Source organism: Arvicola amphibius, chromosome 9 (assembly GCF_903992535.2).
Source record: "Arvicola amphibius chromosome 9, mArvAmp1.2, whole genome shotgun sequence".
NCBI classification, from domain to species: Eukaryota; Metazoa; Chordata; class Mammalia; order Rodentia; family Cricetidae; genus Arvicola; species Arvicola amphibius.
In genome coordinates, this window is record NC_052055.2 from 55,032,034 (window position 1) to 55,058,085 (window position 26,052).

At 44.5% G+C, this 26,052-nt stretch overlaps 1 long non-coding RNA gene across 1 annotated transcript; it reads left to right on the forward strand.

Annotated features, from left to right (window-relative positions):
• Positions 1-4,600: 4,600 nt before the first annotated feature.
• On the forward strand, positions 4,601-25,847 carry LOC119822743. Its single transcript, XR_005286837.1, has 3 exons — positions 4,601-6,485; positions 21,314-21,465; positions 25,744-25,847. It is a non-coding gene; the product is annotated as an uncharacterized LOC119822743 (long non-coding RNA).
• Positions 25,848-26,052: the final 205 nt, after the last annotated feature.

A 26,052-nucleotide genomic window follows, 5' to 3' on the forward strand; every position in this document is an offset into this window, starting at 1 on the left:
AGCCGAAGCAGCCTATAATTCTATAGCATGACCCAAACGGATCAGTGATGACCATTTCTAGTTACCCAACTTCATATGCATATATGTTAGTTTATTAGGAAGAGCTTTGTTGTTATAGGTTCTGAGAAACTTCCCGAAATTGTGGAATAGTAGTGTTTGTTCTTTTCTGAGTGATCATAAAGAGTTCGGAAACATTCTGTGATTTTAGTGGGTACAATACTGACAAAACAACCTATTTTTCTGGAAGAAGAAAAAAGGAAAAACATAAGCAAATTGAATCAGGCTTAAACAGACTGGTTTCTTAGGGGCTGCACAGTCGGGACTTCAGGGATCCTGAGCCTAGCAACCCAGGCTTCCTGCAGGAGCATGGAGCATCTTCACAGAACAGGCATCTAGGACCCTGCTATCCTGCGCTTCTTGTGAGGGTGCAAAACCAGGTATTCCCTTTCACAATTTTATTTTATTTTATTTTTTTCGAGACAGGGTTTTCCTGTAGTTTCTAGAGCCTGTCCTGGAACTAGCTCTTGTAGACCAGGCTGGCCTCGAACTCAGTGATCCGCCTGCCTCTGCCTCCCGAGTGGTGGGATTAAAGGCATGCACCACCACTGCCCGGCCCCTTTCACAATTTTAAAGCCTAAGTTCCTAGGTTTCCTCTGAAATGACCTTCAGAAGGGTTCAGGGAGAGCAGACCATTAAGTTCTACCGGACTTTACAACTCTAGCGGGGGTGTTAAATTGTTCTCTGAAGCAAGTTTTATTGTATGGCAACTGGGAAGAATGTTGGGGTTGGGGTGCCGCAAAGGGATAAAAGTGTCCAGGAGGAGGCTGCCTAAGACAAATGGACCTTCCCACTTTGTGATGGAGCCTTAGCGGAAGCCTTGGAAAAGTAACTTGAGAGCCCTACCCTTGAGAGTGTCTATTCTGTCCACATTAATTTAACAGATATTCATTGACACTTTCCATGTCTAAGACACTTAGATGGCTGACCACCACGAGGACATAGTTTTTGATGGAGGAATCTTACTTAACTATACGTAGTGGGAAATAGTGATGCCCCCTATTTTGCAGAATTCAAAATTTTACAAGTTAATGTCCCTAAAGTTCTTCTGTGTGTTTTTGTACCATCCCAACAGTTAGGTATTTTCTCTTAGACGAGCCTCTCCAACAGTGCAAATAATTCCAATCAGACCGAATCAAACCAAATTAAAGATGCCCATGTTTAATAGATGGCTGTACTCCGGGTGGCCCAGGGGAAACATGGAGAGGGGAAGACCGTGGGAAACCCAGAGACCTCGTGTTCACTCTCTTGAGGGGGCGGTCTAAATAGCCTGTGGGAGTGGTCCCCACCTTCCCTAGGGAGGGGTCACCATTTGGTGGGTTTTCTCGGAGATGGAGTTTGGATTGAGGCAACTTCCAGGGGAGGGCTAGGAGCTGGGGTGAAGCCCCCCAAACAATCTGGACTTTTTGTATAAAGGGGTGTTAGGGAGCTGAGGTGATGCTTTTGACCAAACACCAACTAGACAAGAGTCTATTTTCTCTATGGCCAAATGTGTCTTCTCAATACTCTCTCAGAGATTACCGCATACGCCAACACAGTCCTGAGACCTTTCATACTGCCAATCCTGTACCGTGTCAGTCACCTCTGCCTTTCCTTCCTCCCCTCTTTTCTCTCCTCTCGTTGTTTCAGATACCCTGTCTCCTTTATTACCCCCTTCTCTTCTTTCCATCCCTCTGTCTCTCCCTATAAACCTCATCTTTTTCCTCCTCTCCCGCTCTACCTTTCTACCACGGAATTCTTCCTCTTTCCTCTTTTTGTCCGTATTGCCTCTCTTCTCCCCTTTCTAGTTTAATTTTCCCACCTCTTAGAGCCTTCTACATGTGGAGAAGAGGAGAGTTTGAACTCAATAGCTCCAGGATTCCACTAGCCTCCTCTCCCCCACCCCGAGGAAGATGTGTATGTTCCAGTCTGAGTATGCATCTATAAACCCTCCAGTTAACTGGTCTGGCTGATGTTTAAACTACCAAGTCAGTCAGTGAGGCATGGGGCATGAGTGCCAAGATAGAGCCCACTCTGGGTTTGGCCCCTTGAGACCAGAACCATAATTATTCTGATTGGCAGTGACCTCAAAATTTATAGGAGGGAGAAGAAGAGCAATCTCCCCCAACAAAGTGTGAGATAAAAACCTCAGGGAGTATTGTTATCAAAAAACAAAAAAAACCAAATCACGAAGGTGCACTGGGCAGGAGGAAAGAAAGACGGTAGCCATCCCTGTTCATCCTGTCTAAAAGACAAGTATTCTGAAGATGATTCTACACAAGCATGACCTTAGGGACAGAAGGATTTGCCTCCTGAGTAAACTCATGGAACATGGACTTAAGTTCACAGACACTTATTTTCATGTGTCCTAAGTCATTTCCTTGTATGGAATGTGGTGGCTGGCAATTTTTTAAACATCTAGTGACCAAGAACACGCTGCTTTAGTTCTTTAGTGTTTTAGAACACAGTTGTGAAAACTATTGTAAAGCTTTGAGAATGAACAAATTATTGAGAACACCTTAACTCTACTCAACAAATACGTTTCAAAGAAAAACTGACTCACAGACACCTGGAAAGGTGACTGTCCCCAGAGTGATTGTACAGTGTCTGCGCTCAGACTTAGACTATGATGGTGGGGTTGACCCTGTCGGTGAGCGACTCCCACCCACCCCCAGTGTCTGGGGATTGTGGTGGGTGTTCAGTCATGCTTACACATGCTTCCTCCTAGCTTCTCTCGCGTGATGTGGCAATAACACCCCAGGTTCCCTTGGGTGGTCACACATATGATCTCACTGGACTCTGGATTCTTGCTCAGTGGGGCAGGCAAGAGAATCAGAATTGTGAAAAATTGAGCAAAGGAAGTCAAAGGAGATGAAGGTCTGCCCAGGATCACACAGGACATCGAGGGGACAGCTAGGACTCAGCTGCACTTTTCTGAGTATGTCACTACCAAGTTCTCTTTCTTAGTTTCTCCTCTGTCCCTCCTGCCTTGGACTACGCAGCATTCATCTTTGGCGCTCCTCCACTGGTCCCTGATCTTCCTTAGTTTTCCAAAAACAGGTATCATTTAACGCAGGAGGACTCATTGTTCACTAACCATCCCACTTTCCTTAGGGAATTCAACATTCCTCCCAACGTGTCTCCACAGTCCTGATCCCGACTCCATCTCAATTTCTTCTAACAATTCAATAATGCCTGCAAAGTTCAGCAATCAGCCTGTGGCACAGGCCTGGGGAGGAACGATATCAATGAAATGAAAAGGAGATGCAGGACCAACCCAGCTCGGAAGCCATGGAACTGCATGCAGAAGGATGGAGCCGCTGCTACCCAAAGGCTGGCGGAAGGAACATGACCAGCCTCTGTACTGTTGCTTTGCTTCCTTGTGTCATTGTCTTGGGGACTCTTAAGAGGAATCAGACTTGACTGGGAAGCCACAGAAGCCGACAGCTGGGCTGTTTCAGAAGTGCACTCGGCAGACATCTTTAGAGTGTTGATTTGTGATGGTTCAATTGCTTTATGCCTTTTAGGTTTTACCTCAGTGATAACAATATAACCTTACTCAAAATCGGGGCTGTTTTATGGGGTTAAGAAAGCGCCCCTGCTACACAGCAATCTGGTAGATTTCCTATTATTAGGTCATTGTTTGAATTGGGGAACAAAATGCCTGGCTGCTCCTGGAATTAAAAGGATGATGTCTTCAAAACCTCCACAGAGGAGAGATAAATATTACCTCTGTTGGAGAAGCCTGACAGGTCGGAACAAAGAGCAAGCCATAAATATGGCCTTTGTTTAAACTTTAATTAAGCTTCTAACTTTCTGCTCTGTTCATGGTAAATATTGAACGCACTAGTGGAAGCAAATTCTGGGACTTTATCATAGAAGATGAGGAACCCCAGGGTGGTGACAGTCCTGGATTTGGATGTGATTGACTACGACTGCCTCACAAGAGGAGTCCTGGTGGTGGCTGGATCTGATGTAAGCCGCCAGTCTCCGGCTTTTCTTGTCCATTGTGGACACCACTGGGCTTCCCCTTGCTACTCTCAGCTTTCGGATGAATTTAGGGTCTGAGTACTCAGGCGTTCTTCCCTGCCATAGGAGAGGGGACTGAATAATTATGAATTCTGCCAGATATTTCCTGTCAGCCCCCAGCAGTGTTTTCCCCATGTTAAACCTTCCTTATTATTTAGAAGTAATGACCAAAGTGATCCTTCTACTCATTTCATTTGACGATGCAATTTAGAAATACATTTCCCATGGGGCAGAATATGCCTGATAAACAGAAAGAACTGTCTTTTAAAAGGGAATTTCAGTGCATGAACAGCTGTCTTCCATTTTTGGCATTCAAAAGGAACAACTAAAATGACTAATCTCACTAAGTATTAACAATAAAAGTGCTGACAAAATCTTAACTATACACCTCACATCTGAAGTAACCCTGTAATTACAGCCTGACTAAACACACAGTTGTGCACGTGCATGCACAGACACACAGACACACAGACAGACACACACACACCTCTCACATCACCCCCGATGTGAGCACACGGATACACCTGTACTCTTACACATTTTCACACATACACACATTCTCAGTTGAGCCTGTTTTATAACATATTTGATTACTATCTACTCTATTTGATCGAGCATGTTCTATAACGTCTGATTATTATATCTACTTCTATCACTGGCTTCCTCCCTACAGATGGATCATAATTACATGCTGGCACCCCACCTCAGTCACTCAACTGTTCTGAAAAGGTCAATATGACTTTTAACAAAATGTCTTTATGTAATGTCAGTAGTTGATATATTCCTGCACCAATAATTATTGAGAGATGTTGATCAGAACTAAGATTTGGTCTATATATACTTAATTCAAACATCAAGCAGCCTTTATTTTTATCTTTTTCTCCACAGTGATCACGGTTTTGGGGTTTATTGTTAACACTTTAGGATCCTAACATGAATCTGAGCCTGTGTGGCCTGAGATGCTGAGGAAATGAAGCTCCTCTGAGAGGCCAGAGGCAAGCTGGCAGGGGAACATTCTAGGGCTCAGGGAAAGGGCTGACCCAAGAGAAAGGCTTTCTGAATTCCTTGGCCCAGACCCTCCCAGGCCTGGTCTTCTTCTCTGTTCTGGAACGGGAGGTAGACTCTTGTCTGTGAGCTGCAGCCAAGTTTCATCTCCCCAGGGCACTGGATTCTGCAGAGAACTGAACCAGTGCCAGTAGGGAGAAGGCTTTGCAGCTCAGCTAGCCAAGGAGCGCATCTGCAAGGACCCGAGGTCTGGAGACAGTGACTGTGGTTAGAAAGAGACATACAGAGGTGTCTGGGAGGAGAACTAGCCCTTGGGAGAGCTACAGCACCTCAACTCTTCAACTTTTGACAAACATCTCTACGTGCTCATGGTAGACAGGAAGGGTGGCTGGTTATATGAGTCGCCAGTCTCATAGCTGCAATAATTGCCTTTTAGCAAATGTGACTCATAGGATTGAGCGGATGGAACAGGCTCTGCTCTTCTTTCCTGGGCGGTACCCACATCACCTTGAACAAGAGAGAGAAAGACATTTGGGTTATGGGTCAATGCCCTTCTGCCAGAGAAAAGGGTGATGGTGAGGGAGGCTGGGGATGGCATTGCCAGCAAATGGAAATGATGTAAGTCAAACAACAATAGTGGGGAGCATTTGTTTAGTTCTAGCTAAATATCAGGCACTTTGCCTCTATTGCTACTCCCTAAATCAGCCAAAGTAGCTATTGGAATAGCTGCTGAAGGACAAGGAAGCTCGTTAAAGCTCATGCAGGATTCTAAGTTCCTGACTGATGCCAGGTCTGTCTGATGCCAATCCTAAAGCAGTTAGAGTGCCATTTGTTGCTCTTCTAGATTGAGACCCTAAAAATGGTGGAGAACACAAACCATAAGAAAGGAAGGAAGTTTGACTCGGGCATGGAAGTCAGAGAGGAAAGGACAGAAGGTCGGAAGTCAGTTAGAACAGGGAAGGTGCAGGATTATCAGCCACAGTCAAGGATATGATAGAACAGTCACCAAGAAAGCTCAGTCACCTGGGCCACCCAGGCTTACAGAGGAAAATGTGAGCAGGGTTAGACCCCTCTGCTGAGGAAGAAATGAAAACTGGTTAGATGATAAGAAAGGAAAAAAAATCATCTACTCTCCTCAGGATTACCTGAATCCCAAATGAGCATTCTGTAGAGTTCAGAAAGGGGAAAGAAGTGTCCCTTTGGCGTTTGGTCCTCACTCCCTCACAAAAAGCAATGCACTAATTATCAGCACCAACTTTCAAGTAATTGGAAATATTCTGGTCAGGACTAAATTTCAAAATATTTCTGAGTAGGTACACAGGAGCAAGGTCCCATGCAACAATTGACTGGACACCTCCCGTCCCTCCTTGGAACCACCCCCGGTCATCCTATCAACTGCTGATGTGTGGAGACAGGTAAGCCTAATGTTACATGCCAGGCACCGATCCATGCGTAGGCTTCGTAGATGATTGTATCAAGAAAAATTTGTGGAGACATATCTGTGCCTGCAGCTTAAGTGAGAAAGTCCCTGAAATTCTCTCTATATATTCTGCATGAGAATATGGACCACAATTCTCTCCATTCGAATGCATAAGTAAGGGCAGTGTGCGGATGGTGTTTTCATAATTAAAAAGTCCACAACATTTCCAATACTTAGACTAATTTTGTAGGCAAATGACAGTTCTAGGAACATAATCCCTCCATGGGTGGGATTAGTCAACAATAGAATCATTGGATTTTTTTTAAAAAAATCTACTTTTATTTTGCATGTATTCGTGTTTTGCCTGCATGCATATCTGTGCACCATGTGCATGCAGTGCCCTCAGAAGCCAGAAGAAGGCGTTGGGTGCACTGGAACTGGTTGCGAGCCACCCTGTTGAGTCCTGAGAATCCAGTGCAAGTCGTCCTGAGGAACAGCCAGTGCTCTTAAGCACCGAGCCCCCTTCCAGCCTCCAAATTGCTGAATTTATTTTTTTCTTCCAGTTTTTTCCTCTCTGAAGGTTCTGATGTGCATATCTCTGCTGACTGCTATTTCTTGGTTATTTGAGGTTGTGTATTCATGTCTTTTTCTTTGCTTTTTCAAAATTCAATTTACCACCCTCCCCTTGATTTTTAAGGGTACTCTATGTACGTAGATACGAATTGTCAGTTTAATGTTTTGCTAATGTCTCCTTCCCAGCTGGTACCTGTCTTTTTGCTGTTTTTTCTGCCTTATATTTAGAACTTTTTTATTTTTATGTCATTTTACTTAGCAATATTTTGGGGTGTCTTGATTAAAAAAAATCTACCCTCATCCCAAAGTCATAAGAATATTTTTTCATATTTCCTTCTGAAAATGTAGCTTTGTTTTAATCTATTCACACCCCTTGCCTTGTCTATACCCTCTGTCTACCCCTTCATTTCCCTGCTGTTCCACATGCAGAGTTTGTCCTAATCTAAGCCACCAGCTAATTCATCTCCAAGAAGGAAAGCATCCCAGGATTATGTCAATAGGCACAGGAAGGGCTTTTGACAAAGTCAACACCTGTTCACGGCAAAAGCTTGGAATAGACAGAAAACTTTTAAAATTTGTTTTTTTTTTTTAAAAAAAAACTTTTTAAAAACTCTACATCTGGGTGGAGAGACAGCTCCGTGGTAAAGAGATTGCTGCTGAAGCACGAGGACCCGAGTTTGGATCCCCAGCACCCAGGTGGAAAGCCGTGCGTGGAGGAGGCAAGACCCTGTAAATCTGGCACTGGGGAGGTGGAGACCAGCATGTCCCTGAGCGTGCTGGCTAGCCCTTTAGCTGGATCAGTGAGCTCCAGGTTCAGTGAAAGACCCCGTCTCACAGAATAAGAGGGAGTATAACAGAGCAAGGCACACAGCATTGATCTCTGTCCTGCACACACACATGCACACAGGTGGTCATAGCACACATATATAGACATGCAAACACACATCACACTCCACCCCCTCACACTTCTTCAGCTAATATCATAGTCGCTGTTAGAAACAGAAAGCTTTCCTGTTAAGTATTGCAGTGACTAACACCCACTTCCAAACAAAAACATCACAGTAGACAAACACCTCGCAGATTTCAGGGCCTGAGTTCACAGTGGATAGCAGACATGTATAGAAAATGCAAAACCATAAAAACCCACAGGAAATAACATAGGAGAAAGTCAGAATGAATTTGGGTTTGGTAATAATTTTTTTAGGTACAACACTGAAGGCACAAACATAGGTGAAGGAATTCATAAGCTGCACACCAAAAAAGCTAGCTACTCCTTTTCTGGGAGAGCTGCTGCCAAGAAAACGAGGAGATGAGTCAGCGGATGGAAGGAAATATTTGCAAAAGACATATTTGGTAAAAACCATCACATAGACTGTTTCAAGCTGAAAAGTAGTTCAACAGGGTCTGACGAGGTGACTCGGTGATTAAGTGCACTCGCTGCTCTTCCAGAGGACCCAAGCTCAATTTCCAACAACCACATGGTGGCTCACAACCATGTATAGTGGAATCTGGTCCCATTTTCTAGCAGAGAGGCATATGTGAAGATAGAGCACTCATATACATAAAATGCATAAATAAAATCCTGAAAAAATAGTTCAGCAGTTTTAGTAGACGTTTTATGAAATGTATACACAGGAGTATATACTGTAAATATATTATGTTCACATTCAGGTGTCAGATTCACAGGTGAAAAGATGTTTTGCATCACTGAGAGCAGGACGATGAGATTTTGACCACTAGGGTATTACCACACATGTATAAGAATGGTCCATTCCATTGTCAACAAGACAAAACAACAGCCTACAGAATGGGAAAAGATCTTCACCAACTCCACATCAGACAGAGATCTGATCTTCAAAATATACAAAGAACTCAAGAAATTGGTCATCAAAAAAACAAATAATCCAATAAAAAATGGAGTACAGACCTAAACAGAGAACTCTCAACAGAGGAATCTAAAATTGCTGAAAGACACTTAAGGAAATGTTCAGTATCCTTAGTCATCAGAGAAATGCAAATCAAAACAACTCTGAGATTCCATCTTACACCTGTAAGAATGGCCAAGATCAAAAACACTGATGACAGCTTATGTTGGAGAGGTTGTGGGGTAAAGGGAACACTCCTGCATTGCTGGTGAGAGTGCAAGCTGGTACAGCCCCTTTGGATATCAGTATGACGATTTCTCAGAAAATTAGGAAACAACATTTCTCAATACCCAGCAATACCACTTTGGATATATATCCAAAGGATGCCTAATTGTGCCACAAGGACATGTGCTCAACTATGTTCATAGCAGCATTGTTTGTCATAGCCAGAACCTGGAAACAACCTAATTGCCCCTCGACTGAAAAATGGATAAGGAAAATGTGGTACATTTACACAATGGAGTACAGCAGAAAAAAACAGGGACATCTTGAAATTTGCAGGCAAATAGATGGAGCTAGAAAGCATCATATTGAATGAGGTAACCCAGACCCAGAAAGACAATTATCACATGTACTCGCTCATCAGTGCTTTTTAAGCATAAAGCAAAGAAAACCAGCCCACAAACAACAATCCCAGAGAACTTAGACAACAATGAGGGCCTTAAGAGAGACATACATAGATCTAATCTGTATGGGAAGTAGAAAAGGACAAGATATCCTGAGTAAATTGGGAGCATGGGGACCACGGAAGAGGGTTGAAGGAGAGGAGAGAGGCAGAGAGGGGAGCAGAGAAAAATGTAGAGCTCAATAAAATCAAGAAGAAGAAGAAGAAGAAGAAGAAGAAGAAGAAGAAGAAGAAGAAGAAGAAGAAGAAGAAGAAGAAGAAGAAGAAGAAGAAGAAGAAGAAGAAAGAATGGTTCATTCCAGAAAAGTGACAGTTAGATGCTGGAAAGGGTACAGGGCCACAGCAGATATTACTCATTGTTGATGGGCATGGAAAACAGTACAGTAACTTTGAAAGGCAATTTGGCAGTTTCTTAGAATCTAAACAGACTCTTACCATAGCAGCTACTAACTGCTGTCTGGAACCTGCTCAAAGAAGTTGAAGACTTCTACGGCCACAGAAATCTGCACACGTGTTTATAGCAGTTTTATTTGTACATGCTGTGTACAGATAAACAGTGATATGTCTACACAATGGGATGCTATTGATGAAGGTATGAAGAGAAACGGAGAAATCTTAGGTGCATTTTATGAAGTGAAAGAAGCCAGTGCTGCATGCTAAATGACTGTGACAAAGGCCTGTGAAGACAGGATCGTGTGCTGGGCTATCTGATCATGATGTGTGGAGCTGTCTCTGTTTTACGGCTCCTGCCTAAGACACCTTCTGATTGGTTTAATAAAGAGCTGAATGGCCAATAGCAGGAGAGGTTAGGCAGAATTTCCAGGGAGAGAAAGGAACTTGGTGGGGAGGAATCTGAGAGGCAGGGATTCAGCAGCCAGACATAGAGGAAACTGGGCATACAGTATGGAGGAAAGGCAGAGCGTGGTAGAATATAGGCTAATGTAAATGGTTAGTTTAAGTTTTAAGAGTTAGTTGAGAACAAGCCAAGCTTTCATACTTAAGAAGTTTCCGTGTCATAATTCGGGAGCTGTCGGTCCAGACAGGCAGAGAACACAGGATGTTCTCTGCCGGGAAATCACTCCGTGTGATGCTTTCACAGGGACTATGTTAGAAACACTTGTTCAGACCCATAGAGAATGCGCAATGCCAAGAGCAAACCCTAGTACAGACCACAGGTGCGGGATGATAAGGTGTCGGTGTGGGCTCGCGGAGTGAAGCGAACGCGTCTCTCTGGTGAAGGGTGTGGTGACGGGGAGATGGGGTATGGGCGAGGTGGGGATGGCACAGGTGGCTGCATTTTCTGGTCAGTTTTGCCATGAACCTCAAACTGGTGTAAAAACAGAGTCGCATTAGAATAATCTTCATAAACAGGCGTGAGCCACCACTGTGTTATACACTCATCTCCCCTCTCTTACCTTCTCGGCTTCTCTCTCCTCCTTCCCAGTCAGATACCAGGGGTTCGTGGCTTAATAATTTAATACCATTTATTTCCCCTTTCTATAGTGTTGTTTGTCTTTCTGTTCAGCTCTCTAGAAGATCTTTCCTACATTCATTTTTTTTTTACCAGTTTTATTCTCTTCCATAGCATTTTTAGAGTTTTGGTGGTTAAAAAAAAAGTATTTGTATTTTCCTTCATTCCTTTCCTCCTGTCCTGGGTTTCATTTCTCATTTCAATGTTTGTAGTATTTTTCTCTTGTCTACTTATTGATATTTATTACAGTTTTACTTTATTGATTCATCCTTGTTCCCCAAATGGATGGGTTTTCTTAAAGACTAATTTTTAAAAATGTGTGTGTGTGTGGCAGGGGGTGTATGTGTGTATATGGGCGTTTGCATGTGCGTTGGCTTCCAGGTTGACCAAGTTGACATCAGAGGTCTTTCTTTATTGTTTTCTAACTTATGTATCAGGGCAGATCTTTGGAGGAACCTAGCTTGCTGTTTGGTCTAGCCTGGCTAGTTAATTTTCTTGAGATTCCGGTATCTACTTCTCCCATAGTGAGATGACAGATGGCTGTCATGCCCTCCTGGCTTTTTAGGTCAGTTCTGGGGATCCAAACCAGTATTCCCATGCTTACATGGCAAGTGCCCTTTACCTGTCTCATTTCAGAGTGGCGTCACAAAGCCCGGGAGAACTGAGGACATTGTTGAGGGATGCTCAGGAAGGGATGACTCTTCCGTTAGTTCACGGAAGATGTTAGTCACTCTGGTCTTTAGACATATGGTTTCCTTTATCCATGGAACGATTTCATTATTCCACACCTTATAGATACCAGTAATTCTTCATTTTCTTTTCTCAGGTTTATCATTCTAGTCTTTTGGGTTTCTTTCTCCACTTTCTGTTCTGGGGTGAGAAGGGTAGGCACACTGGGGCCTGGTTGTCTATTGCTAATAAAGATTTGAAGTTAGTTTGTGCTCAGTTCTGTGTCTCACTGCCACTTCTGGGTAACATCTTAGGGACGTAGGAAGAACGTTAGAGTGAGTTTGCTTCCTTCTTGACAGTCATCTGCTAGAGATGCTTTCAGTCTTTTCTGTTCCATGCAGCTTCCATGCCTTCATCTAATTTCCATCTCCAAAAAAGAAACAGTGGTGTTTACTCTTGAGTTCTCTTTCTCAGATCTTGCTCTTTTTACTGAGAGGCAAAGACAATGAACACATGATTTTAATCCACTGTACTTAACCACAGATGATATGCCGGCACTTGTGTGTGTGCACAGAGAGAATATTTTTACTATATTGAAAGATTAGGAGAGTAAAATTATGAAAGGAAATATGTCAAGGTTTATCTGCAAGTTTTGGCATTATTCCTAATGATTTATTATTTTTAAAAATATTTATTTATTTATTATGTATACAATATTCTGTCTGTGTGTATACCTGAAGGCCAGAAGAGGGCACCAGACCCCATTACAGTTGGTTGTGAGCCACCATGTGGTTGCTGGGAATTGAACTCAGGACCTTTGGTAGAGCAGGCCATGCTCTTAACCTCTGAGCCAAGTCTCCAGCCCCATTATTATTTTCTTTTAAAAGTCTTTTAGTATTTTACAAATTTTATATGTTAAGCGAACACTAATTCAATAAGAGAAGATAAAATGGACTGCATGCCCGGCAAGGGCAACGGGGATTAGTGGCCTAGAGATCATGTTTCCTGATCAAATGTTAACGCTTTCATAGCAAATGAAATGAGGTGACAGACAACCTCTGGTTAGCCATAAAGTGGTGCCTGTCTCTTCACCATTAATGTGAACTCACTCGGACCCTGTAGGCAGTATTAGAAATGCATGGGCTGTGATCACATAATGTGCTTGTTTGTAGAGAGTTCATGGAAGAGTATGTTCTTACAGTATAGCTTCCATGGTAGTGGAGGATGGTTTTCAAAACCTAGCTGTAAACCAGAACACTCCCAAGTGTTCCTTTTTGTTGAACACCTAGTTCTGATAGGTTTTCTGCGCAGAAATCAGTCTGACAATCTCCACGAATTGTTTTCCTTTCTTGGAAAATACATTTGGAAACTGAGACCTGTGATGGCTCTTCAATAAAGAAATTTGGTAACTTTTCTTTGTTTACTTTTGATTGAATAAGAATCTTTGATGCTTATTTTGACCACAAAGTCCCCACTTTTAAGAGACCCCTCCTCATGACTATCATTATTACTGTGGATACCTGATTTAAATGCTCTGTGTCCTTAGGTTCTGTAAGATGTGGGATCAGCCCCACACTGTTTGCTCAGAGGAGAGGAAGATGAACTCTGCTGGTCATTTCACACACGGCTCTAGTGGCAGATCGATGGATATTTTATTGTTGCCACATCAGGATGAGTTGTCTTGTTTTCCTTTGCTTCATTTTGATTTTTTGGATACGTCTTAAGAGTTCCCCAGCTGTTTTCCAGCAGCCGCAGCGTTTGTCAGAGCCTGAACTGTCCTGTGGGAGCCTATTTGCTGAAATATATTTGTAGGTGCTGGTTATTGTCAGTTCCTCCAGCTGGAGCCCTGAGATAGGACAGTCTATTGTCTGCTTTTCCAGCGAACACGATTTTAATGAAAGCAATCACTCAGGGGTTTTCCTTATCACATTTGCTTACTGTGCCTGGACCCCTCTCATGAAAGGAAATGGGAAAAATAATTTGGGAATCTAAAATCCACCAGACTTTATCTGTTGATATTGCTAGCCTTGAAGGTGTGTGCTTGCCCATAGTGAAGCAAAAACCAACAAAAATCCTAATAGTTTTCAAGGCTTCACGCTCTAGGGACTTCCTTTGTGGTGGAGAGCAACCAGGAAATTGGAAAGAGGTTCTAGTCTCAGCCCTCCCTCCAAGAAGCCCCTGGCTGTTAGGATCAGCCCAGCTGTGTTGTAGCACCTTTTACTCAGTACCTGCAAGGTACTGAGTTACTGGCCATGATCCTCAGAGCAGTATCTCAGCTGCAAGAGGTTGCTCCGCTCTTGTGGGGTAGAGTGTGAGGGAGGGCAGGAATCCCATACTCACTACAAGAGATGGAGCTCTGCACCATTTTCTCTTCCCCAGCTGTGGATGATGTACATTATAATTAGATGCCCCAAGTGGCTGTTTATGGTGGCTCGGGCATCAGGAAACTTTATGATGGAGAGCATCATTTTCTTTCACTATAGTTTGCTGCAGCTAGGTCTTCTAGAGGTGGCTTGCATCCCTTCACCCAGCATGTAGGATCTTAGGTTTGACAATGGGCTCATTAGCTCTTTCAAGGAAGTGGCATTTTGTATCCCCACAGAGTGACTCTATAGCCTAATTTTGACAAAGTTCTGTGAAAGTATCATGATCTCATTAAATTCCTAATCTGTAATATTGTCTTGTGTTGTTATGGGTCTGGAAGACATTAAGACCTGTCTTAGTTAGGGTTTCTATTGCTGTGAAGAGACATCATGACTATGGCAACTCTTATAAAGGAAAACATTTAATTGGGGCTAGTTAACAGTTCAGAGGTTTGGTCCATTATCATCATGGCAGGAAGCAAGGAAGCATGCAGACAGACATGGTGCTAGAGAAGGAGCTGAGAGTTCTACATCTTGACTCTCAGGCAACAGGAAGTGGTCTGTCTCTCTGGGTGTCACTTGAGCATAGAAGACCTCAAAGTTTACCCCCATAGTGACACACTTCCTCCAACAAGGTCACACCTCCTATTAATGCCATTTCCTTTGAGAACCATTTTCTTTCAAACCATCACAAGACCATATTTGTCCATGCCTTTGCTTATTCTGAGCACTCTTACAATGGGGTGGACACAGGGAAGAAAGGTGGCCTGGCTTACTCTCAGTTCTGACCCAGAAACTGATAGGTTTCACTGTCAGTCACATAATGGTTTCTGTTCAGTTTTTCTGCTTTGGCAGATGCAAGGGGCCATCTTGGCATGGAGATGTCTGACAGGCAGAATCCTGTTTTCTATAAGAGTTCTTTCCTCTGGGAGGTATGCCATCCACGTCTGTGTTCCCAAAAGCCTCGCACCCATTCAGTGAGCTTTGAGGGTTTCTGAGAGACTGAGCTGGATGCGTGTTGAACCTGGCTACCATCTGAGATCACCGCCTTCCCATCGACCCTTCTGACTTGTGAAATGCTGAGATGACAGGGGCGGGGGAAGGGCTCTCCACTCAGCCCCTACTGAAGTTTCAGGATTCAGTCCCCACTCTTCACATTAGGAGATAATCACATGCTATGCACTTCAACAAATAAGAAATGTAGGGTTCAGGCCTGCATAATTAGACCAGCTGCATGGAAAGCCTTCTCAGCTTTTAAATGTAAGGTCTTGTGCATATTTTTAATTAAATAACTGATTTATTTTCAGGATCTTGTTTATTTTTGCTGTTTAGACAGGATCTCACACTGCCCAGCATTGTCTGAAAATCACTGTGTGGTCCACACTGGCCTTGAACTCATGGCAATCCCCCTGCCTCACATTGCCAGGGGCTTAGATTACAGGCATGAATTATAATGCCTACCTAGAGTCTTTACTCTAAAAAGCAAAAGATGTCTACTTTCAAATGGTCTCATCTATCTTTTGTTTGTTGTTTGGTTGGTTGGTTGGTTTTTTGAGACAGGGTTTCTCTGTAGCTTTGGTGCCTGTCCTGGAACTAGCTCTTGTAGACCAGGCTGGCCTCGAACTCACAGAGCTCTACCTGCCTCTGCCTCCCAAGTGCTGGGATTAAAGGCATGCACCACCACCGCCCGGCCTCAGCTACTTTTAAATGGTCTCAGCATCAGCAGTTTAGAAAAATGTTGCTGTCCAGTGTGAGCGTGAGACTCACTGACTTCCTGGGGCCTGAGAACCTCTGCTCAGGAGTTGATGGCGGTTTGGCAGCTGTTGCAGACACTAAGTATGAGAGCTGGGACTTGCAAGCGTCTCTCACCAGCTTAAAGGGCCCCACAGTCAGAAAGATAATTACTCTGTGGCTTAGCATTTTCATGGAAACACTGTGAGGACCAGCTCTGTGAGCTCATCAAAACCTTTCCTGGAGCAAGTTCTGTGTTGGGTGTGGCCAGTGGATTTGTATGTTTGAGTATGTGTGTGTGTGTGTGTGTGTGCGTGCTTGTGGAGGCCACAGATCAACATTGACCTGTTGCTCTATTGCCCTCCACCTGTGTCTCTTGCTGAGCCTGAGTCAAGTTTGGTACTGACTGGACAGAAAGGTTTGGGGATGGTGACTGTGGCCGTGAAGGAGTTAAGGGCAGAACGTGCCAACTGGATACATCCATCATTTCAAGCTGAAACCACCCAAGGGGCTGTAACTTCAGAGAAGCCCTTTGACCCATGTTCCCAATAAACTTGTCTCCGGAGGGGTGTCCTCCGCGCCCAGGCCCCAGTCACTAGAGACTGGAACTGGAGCTACAATGAGGTTGAGTAAACAAATTGAAGGCGCCCTTATCTCCCATTCCTACACCGCCCTCAGCTATTTCTTAGTAACATTTCTAGAATGTATGACCTGAGTTCGCCTAGCCTTTGGCCCTGCCATTGGCTCACAGATGCTCTGTTCTTTGAAACATTGAAAGAACGCTGCTCTGCCGTCAGCGTTCCAGACCTCATCCGCTTGTGAAGATCTCCAGAATTCCACTTGCCTCCGGTTCATTGGAATGTTTGAGTTCTTGGAGTCTATCAGAGAACCCCCATAAGAAGGGTATAGAGAAAAAGAGAGAGAGAGAGCGAGCGAGCAAGAGAGAGAGCGAGCGAGAGAGAGAGAGAGAGAGAGAGAGAGAGAGAGAGAGAGAGAGAACTTTGGACTTGGCATGGGCTTTTGAAACCTTAAAACCCACCCTCAGTGACACACTTCCTCCACCAAGGCCACACCTCCTAAGCCTTTGAAATAGTGCCACTTCGTGGGACCAAGCATTTGACTCTGTGAGCCTATGGGAGACATTCTTATTCAAATCACCACCTGTGGAAAGGACGTAGTCACAGCCTCTGGGACTCTAGAGTGTGGGAGCTGAGCTCATGCCAATGGCTAGCTCAGTACTGTGTGGAAATGTCACAGGGCAGACAGGGACATGGTGGGATCCCAGATGAAGAAGGTGTTGTGGAGGAGCAACAGAGCCAAGGTGGTAGACGTGTGATTTGGACTTACAAAGCAAATAGCAATGTTTGCTTAGAGGACCATAAAGAGAAGCCGTCACTGAAGGGTAGCCTGGGCAAAGATCTCATTGCTAAGTCAGAGCTTGTGGGTAGGGGACTGAGAAGTAATGACGGATGGCACTCAGCGGTGTCACTGACAGACCCTGACCTTTGTGGTGGAGTTAGGACTCATGGAGTGGTTCTGACTTAGAAAAGGGCTGACTAGACTCGAGACTGAGAGATGGCTCAGCACCTTGAAGCTGGTGGGCTGGAGGGAGGGGTGTACAGAGACTACAATCTTGTGACTGTGGCTTGTGCAAGCACACACCGCTGCTTCCACTGTGGAGTGGAACAGGCTGCAGAAAAGCCGTGTCTGCACTGAGCACACGGATGTGCAGATCTCAAGAGGAGCTTCGCTTGCAAATGAGTTTTGAATGTTTAGTTTCTTTGCTTTTTTTTTTTTTTTGAGACAGGGTCTTGTGTAACTGAGGCTGGCCTTGAACTTGCTGTGTAGGCACGGATGGCCTTAAACTTTGAATCCTCATGTTTCTGCCTCTGGTGTGATGGAATTACAGGCGTACATTTAGTTCTTACAATGTAATTCAAAGCCTCTTAAAGCCGGGAAGACCTATTGGGACAGGGAATTCAATGAGTTAAATGCCAGATGAGTGACCGTTTTGTGCACAAGTGTTATTATTTCTACACTCATGCCAAATGTTTTCAGGTTATTATTAGCCCATTGGAACATCCCACCAACACAAGACTAATAACAATGAACTTGTGTTAAGCCTGCTCAAACAAAAATACTCGCCTAGTACTGGGATTTAAGGTAGGCATTTCTGAAGAATATTTCCAAAAGGGATAATGATTATTTTTACTAAAAACCTGGGCTTGACATATTCATTTAGATGTAGTTTTACAAATATGATTTGACACCCAAACCCCAAAGACATATTCTGGCCAAAAATTCTGTTGTCCTCGGAAGGGTCCTGTTAAATCCAGAAGCCATTCCTCCCCTTTCTTGCCCTCATCTGGACCATTTCTGTGGCCCAGACTCTGTGAATAGGGCTGGGGTGAAGCTAGACCCCTGTAGCAATCAAACAAGGTCAAGGGTAAGAGACAGATAATGAAAAGATAAATATTTAAAGCAACAATCTTGCAGAAGTGAAGACAGAGAGGCACGCCAGATCTCCTTTGACAGCAGGATAAAGTCCTAACAGGTGCTGGGACATGGCTCAACACTATGAATAGACTGGGAATGCTAATGAGAGCAGCAGAGTAACCCTGGGAGCTTGGAACTAAGCTCTGCTGGGAAGTGTGTGGTCTCAAATGCTGCCCTCATCACAGAACTGTTACTAATTGCCAGCTACACCTTCCTCGCCTGCGTGGGCCAGGCATCAGTTTATTCTGCCTTGCGTGTTTGCGGATTTGGTTTAGCCCGAATCTGCACACAGGTTTGCGCATCTACTCACTCTATTGGGCAAAATGGAGTTGAAGTTGGTATATAACAGTAAGACTTTTAAAACAGGCCAGTGTGTTACTCCACGGGCTCCCAGGAGCCAGGGCTTCTGGATAGTAGGTGTCTAGGAAAATGGCAGATGAGGTCTGTCTCCTGACAGCTTGGATTTCCAGCTTTGCCACTTAGCCATATGGCCCAAGGAAGTAGTCCAACCCTTCTTTGTCTCAGTTTCTCCCATTAAATGAAATGGAACTTCTGCGGATTGTTTTTATTATTTATTTTTGAAGCATGGCCTGACTCTTAGCTTAAAGTGGTTAGAACTCAATATATAGTTCAGGCTGGCTTACAGTTGGGCAATCCTTCTGTCTCATCCTTTTGAGTTCTGGGTTACAGTTATGCGCCACTTCATCTGTCTTGAATAATGTAGTTTTCAAACTCAAGTATGGAGCATAAAATGTGATGTCTACTGTCTACTATTCAATAATGGTCCAGTACTGTTATAAATGTCCACAGTTTCAGGATTATAATAAATGGAAAATTTCATCTCTGTCATACCTGTGAGTGGCTTGCCTTATTTTAACAAAAGGAACCAAGATATTCTACAGAATTAACAATGTGTTGGCTGAAGTGCACGCTTAAAAGAACCAAGAGCCGTAGTTAGATTACTCAAATAAATGATAGAAGAAGGGTGTAGCACCTCAAAAAACCTGTCAAGTTCACTGGGGACATTTGGTCTTCATTTTTATTAGCACTGATATACATCTATGTATCTACGTATTTTGTGGTGTTGAAAACACTTTCGTATTTCACACGCAACCTTGACAGTTGATGGCTGGCAAGGTCCTTGTTTTCCAGGGAGTGAGGGTCTGTGACGTCAGAGACAGCAGTCCTCTCGGTGTGCTTGTGTTGGAATCAGGGAGCTCTCTGCCGCAGCTTAGGTTTCCGGTGTGATGTGAGATGGCGTGCCTGTCTTGGAGTTACACCAAGCTGCCCTGCCCTCAGTATGTAAGGGCTGCAGAATGAGCTCACTCTTGGGCTTTTGGAATGATCTTAGGTTCCCTTGGGACCTCGCTGGTTCCCGCTTCATGCTTTTAATTTGGACTTCCTATCATTCCGTGAGCTGTATTTTGCTCTCCGTTCAAAGAGGATGACGTAAAGACTGCACAGCTCATAGGTGAAAAGGCAGCGCTTTGGACCCAGTTTCTTCCAACACCAATAGCTCCTCGCCGCATTCACCTCTGCCTCTGAGCACACCAGCAAGTGGTTCGCCAACGGCACTGGCACAACTTTAGGTTGCTCAGTCGCAAACTCAAGATACTATCTATGTTCTGGGGTTGTCATGAGAACACATTTAGAAGGCAGCTGCCCAAGGGTGTTTGTATCTACCAATGGTCAGCTATTCGGGCCAAGTGGACATGTCAAAGGGAGATCATAGATAGACAAACCCTGCTTTCCCACGGCACCAATGTAACACTGTGGAACTGCTGGAGAGCAGACATGCCTCTAACCATGTGCCTGGTGATGTTCAGACCCTCCTCAGACGGTCTCCAGCAATCGCCCCTGTGCTGCTGGTTTGCAATGGAGAAAGGTATACACATTTGTCTCCTCGAGAAACCCAGCTCGAGACAGGAGACAGGCAAACGGACAGGCAAAAAAAAGGTTGTGGGAATATTGTGTGTGGGAGCACTATGGGTAAAGACCCACAGGCAGTAAGGCAGCTTCCCAGGTGGAATGTTCTGGAAGGAAGGCGTGCAAGTGAGCGGGGAGGGACTGGTGAGACTGTGGTCCAAGGCCCTGAATGCTGGCCACAGGATCTGGGTGATGTCCAGGAAGTAATGGTCCAGTCCCCGAAGACACTTTTTAGGGAGCATCAGGGCACATTGCAGTTTAGAAAATCCACATCAGCCAGCGGGGAATGTGCAAGACTGTTGGAAGTGAGAGAGATGGATAGACAAGCACAGTTAAAAGGTTATAATGGTAGTTCAGGGAGGAAAAGTTATGGGCCTGAGTAATGACAGCGGAGACAGGGAGGGGGAATCGGCGGCCGCTGTTTCAGAGGTCACGGGCATAGGACTGAAGATAAGTCCGCTCTGGAGAAAAAGGAGAAACCATGTCTAAGATACCTGTTTACTCTGAGCCACTAGAGAGTTAGAAACAGACATGCAGTGTGTCACTTCAAGAAATCCAATATTGAACAGGAGACGGATGAACAACAACCAAATAAATTAGAATTCACGAATTATGTTATGCATGTGGCAGTCTGGAAAACGCTTTGCGCATGTCATTCCGTCTCCTATTCATATTAATCTGTAAAAGGGTTATTAGCTCGTTTTACCATAGAGCAGGGTAGAGCTCAGAATAATCCAGATGCTTGCCTGCTGTATCACAGAGACAATGAGTGCTGGAGGAGGGATTTTACACCCTGGTGTCTGACTCCAAGCCTAAGGTACAGTCACTTTGGCCTGTGCCAGTTCTTCCTGACCTGAGAGATCCCGGGAAGAGAAAGTCATTTCTCTTCCAACCATTCCAGGTTTTGCTTGCATGGAAATGCATGGAAGCAAACTTGCTTTTACCAGGGTGTTGGTGGGTGGTGAATGGGAGAGAGCCAAGAAGGTGGGTACACCCTCCAACCAACCAGTTGACATCAGGGTGTTTTGCTTCTGCCTCCTCCAGAGTCTCTGTTGGTGAAGTAGGTGTGTAAGAGAAGATTCTCATGTTGGTGCGTCCAGCTTCAGTGGGCGTGCCAGTGAAGGAGTCTGAAGTATCTAAAGTCACAGGTCAGGAAGTCACCGTCTCACATCCCTGTGTGGGCTTACTTCCCACTGGTAAGTACAGCATCCCCACAAGCTTCCTTTAAATCCAGAAGCCACAGTAAACAACCTCCCTGGTACAAGAGCTGAGAAATAATCACCAGTAATGCAGTGACAAATGCCATGGAAGTGACGAGATGTCGGCCCACCCCAGACATCAGCTGTGTGTGGGTACGGAGCCTTGGATGAGGGCATGGCTTTTCGGGCTCTGTGTGACCTTTCTTCTGAATTTAGCTTTCTTATGTGTATTTTCGTACATTGAAATTTCATCCTTCCCGTTTCAAAAATGTGTAACTTTTCATTCCAAAGAGGAAGCTCAAGCAGAACATCATGAGTCATTTCTCCATGAAGAAGAGTCACTGTCTTGGTTCTGGTCTTGTGGACATGTTTGAGCACGGGGCAGGGGATGAAATGCCTATCGTTTGAGAGAAAGGCAGGAAAGACACAAACGACTTCAGGTTAACCGTTGTGCCATTTTTAGGCAAGTCAGTTCAGGCTGCTTAGTAAATGGGAGGCAGATAGAAACTTAATTCATGAGTTTGTTCTTTATCCCTTGTTATAATTTGGGCAGCCAGAAGGCGGAGAACTGAGATCTTGACCCCTGACATCCAGCTGTTATCTCTTGTGGAGAATCTGGGTTGATGATGGATCTTCCTTTGAGATTTGGCTATCTTTGAAGATGTGTTGTCATTCAGTGGATAAAATATTGGCTTTGTTGCATCCATTGGCCTATGATTATGTGTGTAGAGAGGTGATGAGCAGGAAGCAAAGGAAGAGGATTTCAAGAATGAATGGGCGCTGCCTATCAAGACAAGTAGATGCTTTAATCTACCTGAAATGTAAAACCACATGTGGAGTGGGGGATCTCATGATTATACCACGTCTGGAGCATGAAGTGACAACAACATATGCCATGTCTGTCCGGCCACTGAAATCTCTCTCTGTTGCCCCCTGGAGTCCTCAGAAGTTTCATTCTCTTTTCTTGCAAAGTCGGCAAGAATTTCTGCCTCAAGCGTGTTTGGGGTCCTCTCTCCTTGATGCTTTATGAACCACCCTCCCCTCTCATTCCCTCAGGAAGAAGTCACCCCTCTTCCTGCACATGGAGCAAGGGAAAGGTGAAGAGTCTAAGTCTCCAGTTGTTATTTTTAGGGAGCGCGCACAGCCAATGAGATGATCAAAGTCAGGATGATATAATCCAGATCCTCCTGCCCCCACCTCTCGAGTGCTGGGATTGTAGGCGTGTGCTGCTGTGCCAGCCCCAAATCCTTTATAATCGAGGAACATATTCATTCAAAAATCTGGCAAATATGATGCAATTTTGGTGTCCAGTAAGTCTACTTACAAAAATAATGATTTTAAAAGCCCAGCATTTTTGTTCAAAGTTTATAGAGAATAGCTTCTTTTCTTCATCATGGTGATGATGATTTTCTTAAGCCCAGAGATGGACATTAAGATGAGCCAATAACCACAGCCGGCTGCAGTGGTTTGAGGGTAAAGCCTCTTTTCCCTGCCCTAGCCTGTCCTTTATCATTGGTTGCACTTTTTGTCTCTTCCAAGGCCTACCGAGATGACTGGCAATTTTTAATCATCAAATCAAAGCTCCTCATTAGAATTGCTTCTTTGGTATAATGCAAGACATGCCGTGGGTGATTTGATCAGTTCAGTCATTTCCATAATTAGAACTAGATTCTATCGCCCTGAAATATGTGCTCGGTCCACTGTTGAAGTCACCCCAAAGCGACGCACACAATCTGCATATTGTGCGGCCCCAAACCAGCTGTTGCTTCAAACTATGACGTGCTTAAGTCGGCATGTGCATATTACCTCTGACAGCTTGTCCATCATCCCAGCAGGCCATGGTTGCCATTCTGCTCCGTGCGTGGCTTGTCAGTTGGTGACTAATGACCTGCAAGTCAGGGCATTTCACCATCCTCTCTCTGTTTGGCGGGTGTGGCACGGATGCCCAGCCGCAGGAGACATCCAAACCTTCCTGGGATTCTCACGGCCAGAGGAAGAGCTGTGCAGATGCACCAAGGGCTCTCTCTCTCTCAGTGGTTTTAACTCCTGTGGAGCTCTGTGCACATTCTCGTCTTGGTGTGATGTGGACAAAGCCTTCTGGGGTCACTGTGACCGTGGCTATCCCATCTTCATTTTAAAGAAGGGAACACCTGGGCAGCAAGTGCGGTTACCCGAGACTCTTCTGTGGCTTACCTTAAAGGGCTGTGTCCCAGTGCTCAGGGAAGCTGGGGCTCAACCCACAAGAGTTCCCGGTCAGCCTGCCCTGATCTCTACTTCCTTTCAACCGCACGCCACACAGTAGTTACAATAAAGTCCCTTGCACACATTCATTGTACCACTCCTTATTTACAAGCTACAAAGTTTAGCCATCTCAGCTACCCTTCCCTTCAGCTGCTCCCATGTTGCCTAACAGTAGCCTGGCTTGCACAAACCCTCAGCATGTGTCTCTGAACTTTTCCAGTTGTCGTTGATCTAGTAATTTCTTTTTTCTCATGGCCAACAAGAGACCTTTTCTTTTCTTTTTTCTTAGACAGTAATGAAAATTCCTCTTATCCATGTTCTCAGACGTTTCTCTGATGGTGCTGAATACCTTTTCCTAACCATTTAAGCACTAGAGAAGTAGTGTCTAAGTTCACAACAACATAAACGAGGGTTTTAGACTCTGCTGTCAGCTTGCTGCCCTAACTCACCTCTATGATTGAGAATTTTCCATTCTTCCTTACAGGTGTTCCCTGATTGTACTTTGCAATGTACTCATTGTAAAGTTTGCATGGCTGTGATCCATGCAACATGTGTGGTAGCTCCACTCACCATAGTTTCGAGTTGGTTTTCCATGCCATTCTGCGGCCTTCAGTTTCAGTATGGCCGTACTGTACTCATCTATGGGAAAGGGGTTAGTGTGGAAAGAGAGAGGATTTGTCATCTTACGGAAAGCCACACCAAACTTTTGTTCCTCAGCCTCTCTCACCTGTGAAGGAGGACAAACTGAACGTGAGGCACACTGCAGAGTATCTGGTATGTCATTGATGTGCCTTCTCATTTATTACCTAGTTTGAGTCATTTGACTTTATGGCTTATTGCTCTGAAACTTTTCTATGATTGTTTGATTAAGACGTTCCCAGGATACCACACAGCTCCCCTAAACTACAGCTGTCACCTTTGGGTGAGCTGGTGTCACTTCCTAGGCCAGGTGTTGATAGACAGACATGGGCTGCCATAGGTCTTCAGTGATGTGCGTAGCTGTTCCAATTTGAATGACTGTGGGTTTTCATGCCCCAAGACCCATTGAAGTTGTCAAGTTACCTTCACTGAGGTTGCCAAGATAGGAAAATCGTGGTTAACAAGATCCTTTATTGTCCCTACTCACCTGCTAGCAAGGAAACTGAGTCACTCAGTCCCCGATGTCACACTCATCTCAAGTACCTTAACTGTAAAATCCAACCCAACCAACCAACCAACCAACCAACCAACCTACCCACCAACCAACCAACCAACCAACCAACCAACCAACCAACCAATCAACCCAACCAACCCAACCAACCCAACCAACTAACCAACCAACCAATGAAACAACCAACCAAACAAACAACCAAGCAACCAACCAAACAAACAAACAAACATCCCCCAACCCTATGCCCTGCTTCTTGTCATCCTCTTTGTAAACTATGCCACCTTGGACAGCATCATAGTGTTTGTCAGACACAAGAATGTCTGCTGTCTGGGGTATCAGCTCAGAGAATTTAAATTACTTTATTTGTGGGAGTAACATTTGACACGAAATGCATGGTGAGGAACCCTAGTGTCACCCTAAGCTCCAGAAATGCTCTTCTTTTTGATATGATAATGTGGTGGGCTGCAGAGTTTTGGCCTTGTCTTTATGTCAGACAATTGTTCAACATGATCCTTTTTCTTCCGGAGAGAGACACAAGTGCTCACAGCTAACATTGTCATGCCATGTTTAGGAGATGCAAATTGGACTGTCAACCCAGCTGCTCAGATATGCTCTTCTTTAAAGCTAATGCCTGCCATTTTAGAGCTAAGTAGTTTTTCTTATGTCCAAAATGAAGATTGTTCACAACACTGCCCGCATTGCATGGCCTAAAGATTGTGTCTCACAAGGGAAAAAGTATTTTTTTAAAGTTTGATCCAAGGTTTCTATTCAGGTATTGTAACAGTCCCGCAGTGGTCCATCATCTCCGTTTTCAGTCTCGTGGTAAAATTCTGGTTCTCTAGTACATCTGCTAGCAGCTGCCTCAGAGAGCCCTGTGTTTTTAGACAGGGTCTCCTTTGGCCCAGGATGGTCTTGAACTTGCTACACGGCTGACAGTAACTTTGAACTTCAGATTCTCCGGTGTCTGACTCCCAAGGGCTGGGAGTAAAGGTATGTGCTACCTCGCCTGGATCCTGCTGTCCTGTAAGCTGCATTGCCTTTGTCCATCATGGGTTGTTTATGTGTTCCAGGGGGACGGGAGGCGGGGTGGTTGTTCCTAGATACCAAACTCCAGGTCTCTCAGTTGTTAGGCAAAGGTTTTCCACTCAGCTACATAATTAACCTGTGTAGAAATTCTTTATTTCAACATGGTC